This window comes from Notamacropus eugenii, chromosome 7 (assembly GCF_028372415.1).
Source record: "Notamacropus eugenii isolate mMacEug1 chromosome 7, mMacEug1.pri_v2, whole genome shotgun sequence".
NCBI classification, from domain to species: Eukaryota; Metazoa; Chordata; class Mammalia; order Diprotodontia; family Macropodidae; genus Notamacropus; species Notamacropus eugenii.
This window is the reverse complement of record NC_092878.1, coordinates 155,989,833-156,006,108: the sequence shown is the minus strand read 5'-3', so window position 1 is coordinate 156,006,108 and position 16,276 is coordinate 155,989,833. Positions and strand designations below refer to the sequence as shown.

The window sequence follows — 16,276 nt, the reverse complement described above, 5'->3', positions numbered from 1 at the left end:
CCATTCACTGTACCACTGAGGGTAGTGTCTCCTTAGGAGGAATGAGAAGAGACTAGTCATTCTTTTCATATTGAATTTCATCCTTCCATCCTCCCTCCCATTCCTTTCTTTAGCGGATTAACTTGTTTCAGTTATTTATTTCAGGTGTTGCTAATCTTTTTTTTTTAATGAACTCCTTTGAATACCTGGTGAAGTCTAAGCACCCTTTTCAGAATAACATCTTAAATGCATAAAATAAAATATATAGGATTACAAAAGAAATCAATTATATTGAAATACAATTAGCAAAATGTTTTCCCATCCAAGTTCATAGACCCCCTGAACTTGCTCTCCCCATTTAGGGGTGTGTGAACTCTAGGTTGTGAATCCATACTTTATTCCAACATTCTAATCATCTCATTCTCAAGATTATTGAGTTCTAGGTCTTTCCAGGATTTAACAGAAGCCTTACTTCATAGCAGCTGCCTGTTTTTCCAGTTGGTTTCCCTACAGGGCATTACTATTTTTGTCAATCGACAGTACAATATATTTTCAACAGAACAAATTTTGAATAAATGTCCTTTTCCTTTGAAAAAGATGTAAAAGTGTTCAATTTGTATTTAATTTTAAATATTTCCCAAGACTAAAATTTCAATCTATTTCATTCCAAAGGGATCTGATCTAAAATAGAGATTATCAAGTGTTAGAAGACTAAGGGTCTTTACTCACTGGGGCAAGCAAACATTCAGGCTCCTCATGGGTATTACAGGAAGAATTATTTTAAAAGATATTATTAGAATCTGTTCAAATTGTAAAAACTTCCTTGTTTATTCATTTCAACAGGAACCATGCGGCAGAAAAGTATGTTAGCAGAGTGAAAGTATGGTGTAAAGAGTGCTGGATTTGGGATCAGAAACATCAGCTCTTTCATTTGCTACCTGGGGAAATTCAGGTCAGTCACTTTGCCTAATAATTAAAAAAAGCTAGTGCTTAAATAACAGTGAAAAGGTTTGTAAAGCACTTTAAATATGCTATCTCATAATCCTCACTCCAATCATATGGATTAGGTGCTGTTATTGTCATTTTATAGATGAGAAAACTGAGATTGTGCAAGGTTAAGTTTCTTGTGTGGGATTTGAACTCAGATGTTCCTGATTTGAAGTCCAACAATGGGGCATCTAGCTGTTTTGCTTTCCTGAGCCTTATTTTCTTTCATTGTAAAAGAAGAGTTGGGATAGATGATTTCTAAGGTCCTTTGGGATGACAGAGCAAACACTTCTTTGTCCTCCAGTCCCATGACAGCATCAGGAAGCGTGGCAGCATTGTATCAATCACCTCAGTTTCTGGGGAATAACTTTTCTATGATGGGTAGAGAGAAGGGTGGCCCCTTTCTCTACCTACACTTCATGGAAACCCCTGAAAACATGGCAACTGAAAAAAATGTCCTACTTGGGCAAGCCTGAGCCTGGTTCTCAGAGACCCAGCTGCCTCTGCACCTCTGTGTTTTTCTGCTTGATTGTAGGTGATGAATTGGGATCCTGAGATGGATGTTTCCAGCTTTGGTGTTGAGTAGTGTGAAGGATGCCCTCTCTATATCCACATTTACTACAGAGCTTCTTGGAGAATGCCCAGGTAGAAGATGAACCCAGTCCTTGGCCTGGTTTGCCAGAAGACGTGGAATTCTTTGAACAGAACATATTCATGTGAAAGATAAGATACCTTCTTACTGTTTTACAAGCTGCTTCATGCTTTGATATCTGTCTCAGCCTCCTGTAATGGTGTAAGAAGAGTTAAAAGGTATTATATCCTATTTAAGTCTTTGTCAATGTACTGTGAGTTTGTGTGCTTTTTAGAATTTCTTTTGTGAGCAGGAAATAAATAGCTAGCCTATATCTCATCTATATTGTACATTGATCCTCTTTGTACTCCTAACTCCCTTTTGAGAACCTAGATAGTAGCTTAAATCTAAGTTTTAAATATTTTCCCCTGGGACTCTGGCAGAGGAATATATACGGCTCAGTAACTTGACCCCTCTCATTAGAGTCAAGTTCTCCCAGTTTTGAACCTCATATACACACTAGCTAGGGTTCAGTCCTAAGAGGGAGCCCTTAGAGGAAAAAATACAGGGCTTCAGCCTCCAGGGCATAGTTGGTATTTGGCATGGTTACATAAGCACATATGTATGTATGTATGTATGTGTATATCTATATATCTATATATATCTTATAATACTATGAACCATTGAATGGAAGGTCAGATGACTTGTCTGTGAAATTCACTACATAGAAATTCATCAGGAAATTTGGTTTCTGGTAACTTTAAAAATGGGTCATCTCTCTTTATATCACTGAACCAGTTCAGGTTCCCTGGGGATGTTCCTGCTGACATGCTGCTCAGTGCCAACTGCAGAGAACTGGATGATGCAAGATGTTTCATAGGAAATACCTTTATTCATTCAACTCTTGCCTCTTCCTTGTTCCTTGAGCCCATGGTTAGGGCATATGCAAGATGGGTCTTTTTATTATTTTATCTATTTATTTTAAAATTAATTTGTTTGTTTTCAGTTTTCTACAATCACTTCCATAAATCTTAGATTTTCTCCCCTTCCCTCCCCTCTCCCTCCTCGAGATTGCATGCAATTTTATATGGGTTCTACATATACATTCTTATTAACCACATTTTCACATTAGTCATGTTGCATGGAAGAATTAAAATGTATGGGAGAAACCATTAGAAAAACTAAACCAAAATAAACATAACACAAGAGAAAATGTTCTGCTTTATTCTGTGTTTCGATTCCATAGTTCTTTCTCTGGATGTGAATGGCATTTTACCTCGAGTCCTTTGGGAATATTTTAGGTCCTTGCATTGCTATGAAGGGTTAAGTCTATCAGAAACAGTCCTCACACACTGTGCATGTTACTGTGTACAATGTTCTCCTGGTTCTGCTCATTTCACTCAGCATCAGTTCATATAAGTCCTTCCAGGCCTCTCTGAAGTCCTAAAATGTGTCTTTTTAAACTGATCTTCTATTAGTGATAATGAGTACCTCCCCTTGGACTGGCATTAAGTACTTCAATTAAGCACTATTTTACTTAAATGCATTTATGTCAGCATTCTTATTACAGAAAATATAGCTTATCAATATAAGAAACAGATAAAAACATTCTCAACTTTCATTTCACCTAAGCTTCAATTTCCCCCATGGTTAGAATGTATTCCACTTTCACTGTAAATCTTAGAATCCTTGGATTCCTTCAAGGCTCATTTGCATCAAACCATAGATCACACACACACACACACACACACACACACACACATGCATGCACACATCCAAACTGTGTACCTTTCTTTTTGTGTATGTTTATATATGACATATAAATACATAGAAATTGCTTTGCACACCTTAACATGCGATAAAAATTCTAGTTGAATAACTATTAAACTCAAGCTGACCCAAATTTCCCACCTTCTTTGCTTTCCTATTACCAATGAAGGTGCCACCACTCTCCCAGTCACCCAAATTGGAGACCTAGGTGGCATTCTCAGCTCTTTCTCTTATCCAATCTATTGCCTAGTCCCGTCGACTCTATCTTCATAATGGCCCCTTCTCCCTTTGAATGCTGCTACCACTGTGTGGAGGGTTCTCAGCATCTCAGGCTGGACTGTTGCAAAAATCTGCTGCCTGGTCTTTCTGCCTTATATCTCTCTTCACTTTGCTCTATTCGTTACCCAATTGTACAATTTAACTTCCTAAAGTGTAGGTTTGTTCATATAACCCTCCCTCCACCTCCAACAAATAAACTTCAATGGCTCCCTATTACCTCGGGATAGGATATAATATATATTGTTTGACTTTTGAAGCCTTTCATGACCTAGTCCCTTTCTACCTTTCCAGTCTTCTTGCACCATAATCTCCTCTATGTATTCTGTAATACCATGACATTGACTTCCTTGCTGTTCCTCTAGGTAGGTGCTACCTTTCCTGATTTTGTGCATCTCGCTGATTGTACCCCAATGCCTGCAATCTTTTCTCCTCATCTCTGGCTCCACACCTCCCTGGATTTCTTAAAACCCCACCTAAAATCTTACTTTCTATTGGAAGCATTTGCAGATCCCCTTGATGGTAGCATCTTTCCTTCTGTGATTCCCTCCAATACAACTCATTCGTGCTTGGTAATTTGCATATCGTCTCCCCTTTTAGACATAGAGATCCTTGAGGACAGGGACTGTTTTTGCCTTTCTTTGGATGTTCAGGGATTAGCACAATACCTGACACATAAGCAGTTAATAAAAGTGTAGTGACTTGATGATGCTGATAATAATAATAAGTGCATATTTTATATGGATAGTGAACACACAAGCATAACACAGCAATAATAACAAATATAATAACTAATGTTGTTAAGTACATCTATGATATTAATAAATGTAAAAATTTTCAAAATTTTTATCAAGCCTACTCCATGTATATAAAACCAATCACAACAAACAAATAAACAGCCAAAGCCATTTGAGATTTATTTTGGGGGTGTATTTTCATGGGCTCTTTTTTAGGAGAGATGACAGACAAATTAAAACTAAATTATGCCATGCAGGGAGATGGGAATGGGTCTTTCATATGTTACTCTTCAATTTTCTAGACAATCCATCAGTTAAAATGTGGTAGGTTCTCTGTCTCTTTCTTTTTGGAATGCCTCTATATTTTTCTCCAGATGTTTTTTCTATCATATTCCCAAACACACTCAAATACTTAACCTTCTGTCTATGTCCTTTCAATCTATTTTGTGTTTGGCATACTGGGTTAGGGAGACGTTCCTACTCCTCTTATCACTATTCCAGTAAATTCATACTGGCAGGGGAGGAAGGAACAAAAGTAGGGCATGGTGACCAGGCCAGTGCTTTTTAAGGAACAGTTAGGTGGAACAGTACATAGAATTGCTGTGTCTGGAGTCAGGAAGATTCATCTTCCTGAGTTCAAATCTGGCCTCAGACACTTATTAGTTGTGTTACCCTGGGCAAGTCGCTTAACCTTGTTTACTTCAGTTTTTTCATCTGTAAAATGAGCTGGAGAAAGAAATGGCAAATCATTCCAGTTTCTTTGTCAAGAATATCCCAAAATGGGATCATGAAGAATCAGATATGACTGAAGTAACTGAACAACAATTAAATAATCACTGGATCAGGAGTGTGCTCTGATTGGCAAAGAGAGGGGGTGGTAAGCTAAAGCTACCAGATAAGGAAATTGGATCAAGTTAGGATGATAGAGTCATTCCGTCTAAAAACATGAAAAAGCTTACTGAGTACCAGATACTGTGATTGTTTGGATACAAAGAAAGGCCCAAAGCAGTCCCTGCCTTCAAGGGACTTATATTCTGAAGGTTGAGTCAGCATGCAAAGAACTAGGTTCATGCAATCTATATGGAGAATAGATGGAAGATAACCTTAGAAAGGGAAGGAACTAGGATCTAGTGGGAAAGATCTCCTGCATAAGGTGAGACCTGAGCTGATTCTTGAAGGGTGCCAAGAAAACTAAGGGGAAGAAGTTTTCTTGGCAAAGACACTGGAGTGGCTTGTCATTTACTTCTCCTGTTCATTTTACAGATGAAGAAATGGAGACAAACAAGGTTAAGTGACTCTCCCAGGATCACATAGCTTGGAAGTGTCTGAGACCAGATTTGAACTCAGGAAGATGAGTCTTGAAGTAAAAGACAATGAAGAGTTGAGGATGATATCAAAGTTGTGTGCCTGAGGAACTGAGAAGAGAGCGATGTCTTCGACAGTAATAAGGTTGGAAAAAGGATGGTTTATCAAAAAAGAGAATTAAATCTGTTTTCGATATTTTGAGTTAGAGATGCTTAGAAGAACTCCAGTTTCAGGTGTCCAAAAAGTGGTTGCTGATGTAGGACTGTTGCTCAGGAGACAGACTAAGACTGGATATATACATCTGAGAATTATGCTCATAAAGATAATTAAGCCAGTGGAAACTGACAATATCACCAAGTGAGAGAATAAAGAGAGATAAGAAAAGAAGGCCAAGGTGGAGCTCTGGGAGACATTTCTAGTTAGTGTGATGTGGATGAAATATGCAGCAAGGGAATCAGACAAGAAGTACTTAGACAAATAGATGGAGAACCAAGAGAGAGTTTACTTGGAAAAGACTGAGCCCAAGGACACTAACTGGAGTTTGAACAAGTGGAGATGAATATGGAGTCTTGAGTAGTCATAGTTTCTACCAGGTAACCTAATAACCTTTCCTTTACTAGGTAAGACCTGTGAATTTCTAGGTGGACCACATTGCTTTTGCTTTTTGAAACCTAGACTGTCATTATTGCCTTTAAAAAAATGGTGATTTTTGAAATGGAGAGAACCTATGAGCCTTTTCCCATATCTTAGCAAATCAACCTCCTGCATAGATTTCTCAGAATAGATCTGTCCAGGCAGCTCAGTGACAGGACACTCCATCATTCTTGATTGTAAGTCATTCTTCATTGTGTTCATTTCTTTTCCAAAAGGTCAAGGGAGAAAGGCTAAAGTACATTTTGCCCAAGTTTGATCTAGACTCAGACAACTGAGATAGGAAAATAATAATACACTCTAGTCGATCTACTATTGATATTTCGGACAAGTGGTATTTGTAAGTGAATTTTGCTTTGGGAATGCTAAAAAAGCCCATACAGACCTTAAATGATCTCATGGGAGCATATAACTCCAGCAATGGAAGAGCCATCAACGGTCATCTGGTTCAACTGGTTCTTATGCAGAAATCCCCTCTGCCATGTCCCTAACAAATGATCACCTATCCTTTGCTTGAAGACCTCCAATAATGGGGAAGCCATCCAAAGACTTCCCATTCTGGGGAAGCTCTAAGTATTGGGAATTTTTTCCTGACAGACACTTGCTTTTGGGGTCAAGCAGAGCAATGACATGACAATTCTTTAAGTACTTGAAAGGACCTCTCATATTTCCTCTCCTACACCAAATCTTCTTCTTAGGTTGAAAGTAGGTTCTTTTCTTTTTTAGGTCTTGAAGTAGCTTGTAGTATCCAACCAAAATTGAGAGAAGTAACTGGAGATGATTGTCTAGCCATATCCAAACCAAAGTGGAGGATTAAGTCAGTTATTTGGATAATTCGAACTGAAACGCCATTCCTCTGTCAATTTTGGCTAAAGTATGATGTTGTTAATGTGCACAAATTCATTATATCTCAGTATCACAAAAGATCATTGTCAGAGAAAGAGGACATTACTTTCCTTTTCTTCTCATCCTCTTCCTGTTCCCCTAAGAGCTCTTTAATTAATTTAATCTGAAGAGTTCCAGAACCAGCCAATGGGGATTTGGTCCAGGTACTTTCATATGACCAGTCCATTCTTTGATGTACTGGTAGATGCCATCTGGCTTTCCATTGTATATGAATATACTGTTACTAATGCACTGAGATCTCAGTAGGACGTCTGGGTAGAGTCAGAGAAGCTGATAGCCTGAGGCTTTGGATGCCTATAAATAATTGTTAATGAGTTCAGAAGAGGGCAATTCGGGGAATTGTATCATATCTATTTTCCATTCATTTTATCTGTCATATCTGTAATTTCCATGTATACTGTAATGATCGTTTGTCTTTTTCTCAAACTTGCTTTTAGCTTAGAGTCTTATATTATATTGAGTCTTTTAGTAGCCTTTTTTCATTCTTTTGGTCATCTGCTAATTAACCCTTTTGAAGAGAATAGTATGGTTATTTGAAAGAACTGAAATATATGAACTGAAATATATGACAAAAGTAATGAACAGCTCAGGCTTGGAGACTATAGTATACAGAGTAATTGGTATATCTTTTTAACTCTTTAGACCTGCTTCCCCTGTGTGCCAATCCTGATGGATTGATCAAGCTTTTTAAAGGTCTGAGAAAAAGGAGAATGCCTTTTGAAAATGGGAGGGTTTCTAAAAATATGGTCAGTTACAACTTGACTGATAATAACTTCTATAATGGTTAAATAGATTCCCCTTTAAAGTATCTGTAAAATGGATAGGGTACTGGAGTTGGAGTTAGAAAAACTTCAGACACAATGTGACCCAACAAGTCACCTAACCTTTTTTTTGAAAGTTACATATTGAATTTATTATTTACCATCTCCCCCCATTTTTAAGGCTTTTATTTAGTATTTTATTTTTCCACAGTTACATGTTAAAATAATTTTTAACATTTGTTTTTTTAAAACTTTGAGCTCCAATTTCTCTATCTTCCTCCTTCCCCACCTGTTGCTACATTGAGAAAGCAAAAATTCCATATAGGTTATATGTGTGTAGTCATGCAAAACATATTCATAATAGTCATGTTGTGAAGCAAAACATAGACAAGAAAAAACCTAACTTCTTGATGCCTCAGTTTTCTCATCTATAAAATGAGAGGATTGGACTTTATGGTCTCTAGGGTCTCTTCTAACTCTAAAAGTATGATCATTCCAGAGACTAGTAAGGTCTGGGGGGGCTGGAAGGAAATATAGCACTACCACTGTTCATTTGGAAGTGTTCCAATTCTTAATGGTTTTGGAAGAGTGACAAGGCTTCTCCTACTGGAGAGAAAGAAGCATTTGTGACACTGAAAATGGTGGAAAAGAATGGCGTTATAGCACTAGTTGGGGGCCAGGAAGAGTCCCCAGCTCAGATCCTCATGCAAAACTTTCTACAGTATTTGGTTGAGGTGTGGCCTGAATGAATATGCTTCCCTTGACCGTGTTAATAAGGAGGTCTAGGCTCTGGGGTCATTGTGAGGGGGGAAAAGATAGTCCAATACCTGTGAGTGCTCATCAAACAGGAAGAAATGGGTGTTTTATGTTCAAGCTAGCTTGAGGTTCCCATTGATCAGAATGGACATTTACACTCTTAAACTGCCTTCACTAAGTTTTCTATGGAACAGAATAAGGGGAGATGAGGCCCCTTCCCCAACTATAATCTGAGCAGCTAGTATTAGACTTTCAGTACTTTAAGAGGAATTATTTTGGTTTCTTGTTTTGTGTTTGAAATTGCTTTAAAAATAGGTAACTATTAAAACCATGCCAATTCTACTTTCTTGAATATTTTTGGAGAGATAGAGAAGAAAAGAGGAGGAAGGGCCCCAAGGATGTTTACTGTCATCTTATTTACTTAGTTTATATGCAGAGTACATCATGCAAAATTCCAGGCTGGAGGAATCAAATCAAGAATTAAGGTTATCAGGAGAAATATGAATAATCTCAGATATGCAGAAGATGCCACTCTGTTGTCAGAAAACAAAGAAGAATTAAGAAGACTCTTGATTTGGGTGAAAGAGGAGAGTCTAAAAGCTGGCTGGAAGCCAAAACAAAAAAGAAAACAACTCAGATATTGGCAACTACTCCCATCACTTTCTGGCAAAAAGAGGGAGAAGATGTTGAATTGATGTCAGATTTTATACTCTTGGGCTCAAAGATTGCTACAGAGGTAATTGCAGCCATGAAATAAAAAAAGGCTTGTTTCTTGGACAGAAAACCATGGTGAATCTGGAAAGCAGACTAAAAAGCAGGAGGACCACCTTCTCAGTCAAGATCCATATAGTCAAAGCTATGGGCTTCCATTAGCTCTGTATGACTGTATGATTTAGTTATAAGGAAAGCTGAGTGCTGCAGAATTGATGTTTTTTAGTTGGAGAAGACTTTTGGGAGTCCCTTGGATAACAAGGAGACCAAATCAGTTGATTATTAAATAAATTAATACTGAAGATGAAGCTTAAATACTTTGGCTACATAATGAGAAGACAGGACTTGTTGGAAAAGACCCTGATGCTGGGAAAGATTGAAGACAAAAAGAGAAGGGGAGGAGATGAAAAGATGGTGTCATGAACAATGAACATGAACTTGAACTGACTGGAAGATAGTAGGAGATACAAAGGACTAGTGTGCTATGGTCCATGGGGTCATGAAGAGTTAAACATAACTGAATGAATGAACAACAATTTATTAAGGGTTTACTACGTGCCAGGCAAAGTACTAGGCACTGGGCAACTGTGGATTAAAAAATTATTCAAGTAAAGGAGTAAGTTATAGGGATGGAGACTATCTTCTGTGACTAGAGGGAAGGAGATGGATGAAGATATTTGGAGTATTCAAAGAGTGGACAAGAGTAGATGGAAGATACATTGATTCACCTACCAAATCTCTTTTTAAAAATATATTTTCATTAATTTCATTAAAGAATTCCCAATTACATGTAAAAATATCTTTAACATTCATTTTAAAAATTTTGAATTTTAAATTCTCTCCCTCCTTATTTCCCCTCCCCCCTCCTTGAGAAGGCAGGTGATTTGATATCAATTATACATGTCTCACCAAGGCTCTTAACCTCTCAGTGCTCTAGACAGCTCACTAAGACCCAAAGTTTCAGAAAAGGTCAGGGATGAGGGGTACAAGTCAACTCTTTATGAACTCACTGAACACACTGATCTTCAGTGGCAGAGAGAATTTCTTCACCATGAATTCCATACAGCAATGAAAATCACAAATTTATAAACAAAATAGACAGCAATAACAACAGCAAAAACTGTTGCATTGCAACAACATTTTCTGACATAGCTGAACAGATTCCCTCGCTGCTCAAGTCTCATAGATTTGTAGAATGTTAAAGCTAGAAGAGGCCTTCTATTTCATCTAGTTCAACTCTGTCTCATTCTACAGGTAAGAAAATAGATGACAAATGGTGAGAACTTATTCAGTGTAACAGCTTCCTTGTGGAACTCAGACCTCTAGTCCTTCACTCTATTGGTATAGGAATCGATTAGGCCGTAGATGAAGCCAATAGTTATCAGAGGTCATTTATTACAGGGCCATCCCAAGGCCTACTGGGGACACCTAGATGAGGAAGCTCTTTCTACCAATGTAGTTCGGTATCTTCTTTGCAATTTATAATTATACAAAACTGTCTAGGGCACTGAGATTTTAAGCAAAAATCAGCTCCTTGATTCAAAATTTACACAAAAAGAAAAGCTTAAAATAAACTTCAAAGACAATCTTGAAGAGAGAATGAAAATAAACTAAGAGCAAGCACCTAGTACTCTACATGGATGGTAGCTCTGGTAAACGCAAGTCACACAAAATCACCTCACATGTCAATATATATGAATAATAGAAAAGCCTTTGGAGATCATTTAATCTACTTTCATTTCATTGAGAAGTAGACTAAAACAATCAATCCCCAAGCATTTATTAAGCACCTACTATGTGCTTCAGAGATACAAACACAAAATGAAATATTTTCCACCTTCAAGGGGCTTCCATTCTATCACATATCTACACCTTAAATGTTTGCTATCTGTGGTTCTATAATAGGGGCACATCCAAGGGAGAAAACTCCCTCATGAAGGTGCTACAGACCTCGGAGACAATCCTGATGGAGATTTCTGAGACTTCAGCTCTTTTTGGCTATGACACAGAGTGATTGCCTAAGGGGGAAGAGCAGGGTCCAGGAGGAAGTAGAAACTGTGTCATGTGAGGAGATGGTAAGTCATGGAGCCAAGCAGGAGCTAGAGGAGCAGGCTACTGGCTAAGCTATGAGGATATGAGTCAGCAGGGCTATATAAACTCCCAGAGTCTAAATGTGCCAAGAAGAAGAACACCTGGGGTGGGAGTGGTGATTGAGAACTAGGACTAGCAATTGCTCAAATCTGCCTCTGCTTTGCCCTGACTTCCTCAGTGTAGCAAAGCTGGAAGAGGAAAGCTTCATTCTCAGCTGTGCTAAGGAAGAAGGAAGTTTGAGGGTGCTCATTCCATTTTTTTTTTCATTTACATGTTTTCACTTATTTTTGACTGCTCTTTGCCTAGATTTGTGAGTATAACTCATATAAGCTCTGAGGTTCCTTTTCCTAACTACTACTGTCAAAGATGAATCTTGGGTCCTGAAGTAAGACTATATCTCATCCTCAGAGCTCTAGGTATACCCCCCAAGAGTTAGGGGTCACTCTTTAATGTTATTGGTTCAAGCTCCCAAAGTAACCCAGGATTATAAGTTGATAATCATTTTTATCATCCAATCTTAAGTAGCTTTTAGAAAGCTACTGAAGAAATACTTCCTCTTTTTTTTCAAGAAATTTTAGAAATAACCCTTTTGAAAGGGTTATTTATTAAGGTGCTATAATTTTAAGAACAGTTGGTGCAAATCATTCCCCTAAAAATCTATGACACAGTTTGCCACAAGCATATATTGGGTCTAGGGGAATGTGGTCTGGAGTTTAGAGAATATATGTGGAAAGAGTAACTAACACATCCTGGTTGTTAGAAGTCCTTTTAGAGGTGCTTATGAAACTCCTCTTGCATATGATTTAGTTTCTTTGCAGGGTTCCTTCTGGAGCTATGAATCTACATCCCATCTGTCCATGGCTCCAAATGCAGACACTGTTGTCAGTGATTTAGGGATGCCACTAGGCCACTGCTGGGAAGATGGGAAGCATCCTCCAGTCTCTTGAAGGTTCACATGGTCCTCTTCTGGCCAAAGTTGTGGATTTGGAGAGGAGATCTAAGTGAGTCCAAATCCAAGGTCTCTCCTTACTTCCTGTCTCTCTAAGATGGTTCCTACTCAGGGTTTTTACTGGAGTACCCGACTTGCTCTAACCTTTCAACTGGCTTAACAATTCCTAGGTGACACACGAGGCATGGCCATTTCTTGAGCCTATCTAAACATGATTCCTATGCAACAGCTCTCTAGTTCCAAAGACTTTTCTGACTTAGTCTAAAGCCTGTGCTTGAGATTGATTGGGTATATTATCATATACTTTAAGTGTGGTAGAGTGACAATCAGCCTCACTTTTACATTAGCATGGTAGAAAAGAGAATAGCTAGGTCTGAATTTCACTTTAGAGGTTCTCAATTTCTTTTTGAATTGGGGTTTGACCCACATAAAGTAAATTTACTCTCATGATATAAATGCAAGTCTATATGGCTAGATCTGCCTGGCCAATGGGGGACAATTTCATTCATATCTTATGGTGATTTATCTTTACATGCAATTTAATAAATACTTATTTGTAACCTACTCTTGTTGTTGTTCGGTCATTTTTCAGTTGTGTCCAACTCTTTGCGACCCCATTTGGGATTTTCTTGGCAGAGGTACTGGAGTGGTTTGCCATTTCCTTCTCCAATACATTTCATAAATGAGGAAACTGAGGCAAGTAGGATTAAGTGACATGCCAGGGTCATACAACTAGTAAATATGTGAGGTTAGATTTGAACTCAGGAAGATGAGTTCATTCTATCCACCATATCACCTAGCTGTCCTAGCACCTGCTACATGAATTTCAAATCATAAGATCCACAGCTAAAAACTTTATTACATTACTTCGCCAAAGAGGAATCTAAAGCCCAAAGAGCCCAATGATTTGTCCAAGGTTTCAAGCTCAGGTCATCTGATTCAAACATTATATTTTTTCATAACTGTAATATATTAAAGTATTGCACAATCTATGTATATGTCTTGCTCCTGTTATAACTCTTTAAGGGTTGAGACTGCATCTTATAGATCTCTCCAATGCCCTGTCAATTACCCTGCAAACAACAGATACTCATTAAGTGTACATTATTGTAAATGATGCATTGTAGGATTCTCCCACCTCCCTCCCCAAATGATAGGAAGGAACCTATTAATGTTTAAGCACTGTTTCAAATGACTGGACTGAATGCCAAGTGTTCAGTTGGGTTGTTGAACCCAGTGTTTCAGAAACTATTGATCTACCATTTGTCAGTTCACTACAAGGTATGGAGAGAATGGTGAAAGTTCTTTGGTCCCAGTATTGTCATCGACTGGTTTTTTGGTTTAGGGACTTAAAAAGTTGTCAGAGATCAGATTATAAAATGACAGAAAGGTGTAGAAGTAATTAAGATATAATTTTGAAGATATTAAGCAAGGATTGGGTAGGACGTGTATGTATGTATGTATGTGCATGCATGCATATGTGTATGTGTGTGTGTGCATTTTGAGGGAATATGAGGAGTTGTAGAATAACCCTTCAAAGAGAAGAATGTGGTAGAATGTTTATTTCTCCTGTTTGGAAACCGGATGATCATAGGGCTACGTTTCGTTCATTCAAGTACACAGAGGGTAGCCACAATCTTTTTGGTTTCCAAGTAAAACTAAGTTAATGGAATATAAAAGAATCTAGGTATGATAGTGCACACCTGTAATCCTTGGTACCAGAAAGACTGAGGTTAGTGAATCTCTTGAGCCTTGGAGTTCTGAGTTGCAGTAGGTTAAGCCAAGAGATGTCTATACTAAGTTTGCCATTGATAGAGTGAGCCCATGGGAGGCTACCAGGATGATCAAGGAGGACAAAACCAGCTCAAAACAGAAGTGCATCAGGTCAAAGCTTTAGCCATGCTGATCAGAAGTGGAAACAGGCCCAGGAATAGCCTCTGCACTTTCAGCACAGGCAAGATAGGGAGACCCAGTCTTAAAATGAATGAAAGAATGAAAAAATGAATGAATGGACAAATGAAGAAACAAAGAAATAAAGAGAACCACAGGCAGAGAAAACATCCTTTGTTCTCTTTTCTTTTTTTCCCATGCCAAGGGAAAAAGGGATTGGTGGACTAGAGAGAGGAAGTGATTCACTGGGCATGCTCAGGAAGCCATCAGGCTATAGATTGTATTCCTGGGGGTATAGAAGAAGCCAAACTAGCCTTTCTCAGCAAGGCTCTTTCCAGAGCATTCACTGTTGCATAATAAGAAGATAATTCCCCAGAATGTTCACCAGCCTCAAATGCTTTCAGAGAATAAGTCCACAGTAATTTTGCAACCTAAAGTCCTGAAGTTGGCAGGATTGAAAGAGCAGACCAGATATGAGTCTCCTCTAGGATTCCATTGTTTCAATCCATTAGTCAATCAACATGTATTTCTTAAGGACCTACCATATACAGGGCACTGAACCAGTAGGGGATGATGCCATGACTTCCAAGTGAATTGAATTTTAGTGAGGAGGGGATGTGCAAACTCATCATTCTCACTTTTTCTTCCAGAGCCATCTGGGTCCAGTGGCCAGATAACAGTGGGAGATGGCCCAGAATGCAGTGGGAGACCTTGGTCTTTCATGCTAAGGGCTTTAACAGGTCTCAGTTTGACTGAGGCAATGCCCATTCGGTGATTAAGACTTAATAAGAAAAGAAAGAGCTTACTTTCACATGCAGTGGTGAGATAGTAGGCATATATTGAGTGTACATCTTTCTCTCTCTGCCTCTGCTTCTCTCTCTCTCCTTCTACCTCTCTTTTTCCCTTTCTCTCCCTCCCTTCTTCTCTGTCTCTTTGTCACTCTCTCTGCCTGTCTCTGTCTGTTTTCTCTCACTCTTTCCCTCTCTCTCTCCTTTTCCCTCCCTCCTTCCCTCCTTCTCTGTCTCTACCTCTATCTTTACCTCTATCTCTGTTTCTATCTCTATCTTTACCTCTCTATGTCTCTAGATCATCTATACAAAACAAACACAAGTTTGCGTGGTATTTTTAAAAAAATCTATCACCCATTATATTTTATAGATCTATTAGTATAAATACATATCTGGGTTAAGAAAACATTGTATGTGTGACTAGGCAGATAATTTGCGTCCACATCTCCCAACTCCTTCCCCTGATCCAAATATTTCTCCATATAATTCAAGCCAAATGGTAGGCTAGTTCTGAACTACCTGAGAGATCATAGCTAGGGAACTCTTGGTTAGACTCCCTGAGGTGTCTACAAGGAAGGTCTGTATCATTCTTAATAAATCTTTGATGCTCACTTGAAACAAGAGCTATTATTTGTCAGTGCTCCCAGAAGCATGAAGTAACCTAAAATGTTTCAATAAATCTCTTCTGATTATTCTTACTTTATGTCTGTATCATTGAAGCAGAAGGTTCAGCCCTCTCCCGTCCTCCTTAATCTTAATACATCCCCCAATCCCATGTACATCTTGTTTATACATCGTTGTTGCCACAATGTCTCCTCCATTAGACTGTGAGCTCCTTGAGAACAGGGACTGTTTAATTGACTTTTTTTTGATACTTATGGTTTTGCATAGTGTCTGGCACATAGTAGATTTTAAATAAAGGCAGCTAGATAACACAATGGATGGAGTGCTGGGCTTGAGATCAGGAAGATAAGAATTCAAATCCAACCACAGACACTTACTAGTTGTGTAACCCTGGGCAAGTCACTGAACGCTGTTTGTCCCTGTTTCCTCATCTGTAAAATAAGATGAAGAAGGAAAGAGCAAACCACTCTAGTATCTTTGTCAAGAAAACCCCAACTGGAGTCACAAAAAGCTGAACATGACTG

General features: G+C 38.4%; 1 long non-coding RNA gene across 1 annotated transcript; it reads left to right on the top strand.

Moving 5' to 3' along the window:
- The first annotated feature begins 279 nt into the window (after nt 1-279).
- Nucleotides 280-15,302, top strand: LOC140514318 (uncharacterized). The gene is made up of 3 exons (XR_011970543.1): nt 280-931; nt 1,502-1,776; nt 5,584-15,302. It is a non-coding gene; the product is annotated as an uncharacterized lncRNA (long non-coding RNA).
- The last annotated feature ends 974 nt before the right edge of the window (nt 15,303-16,276 follow it).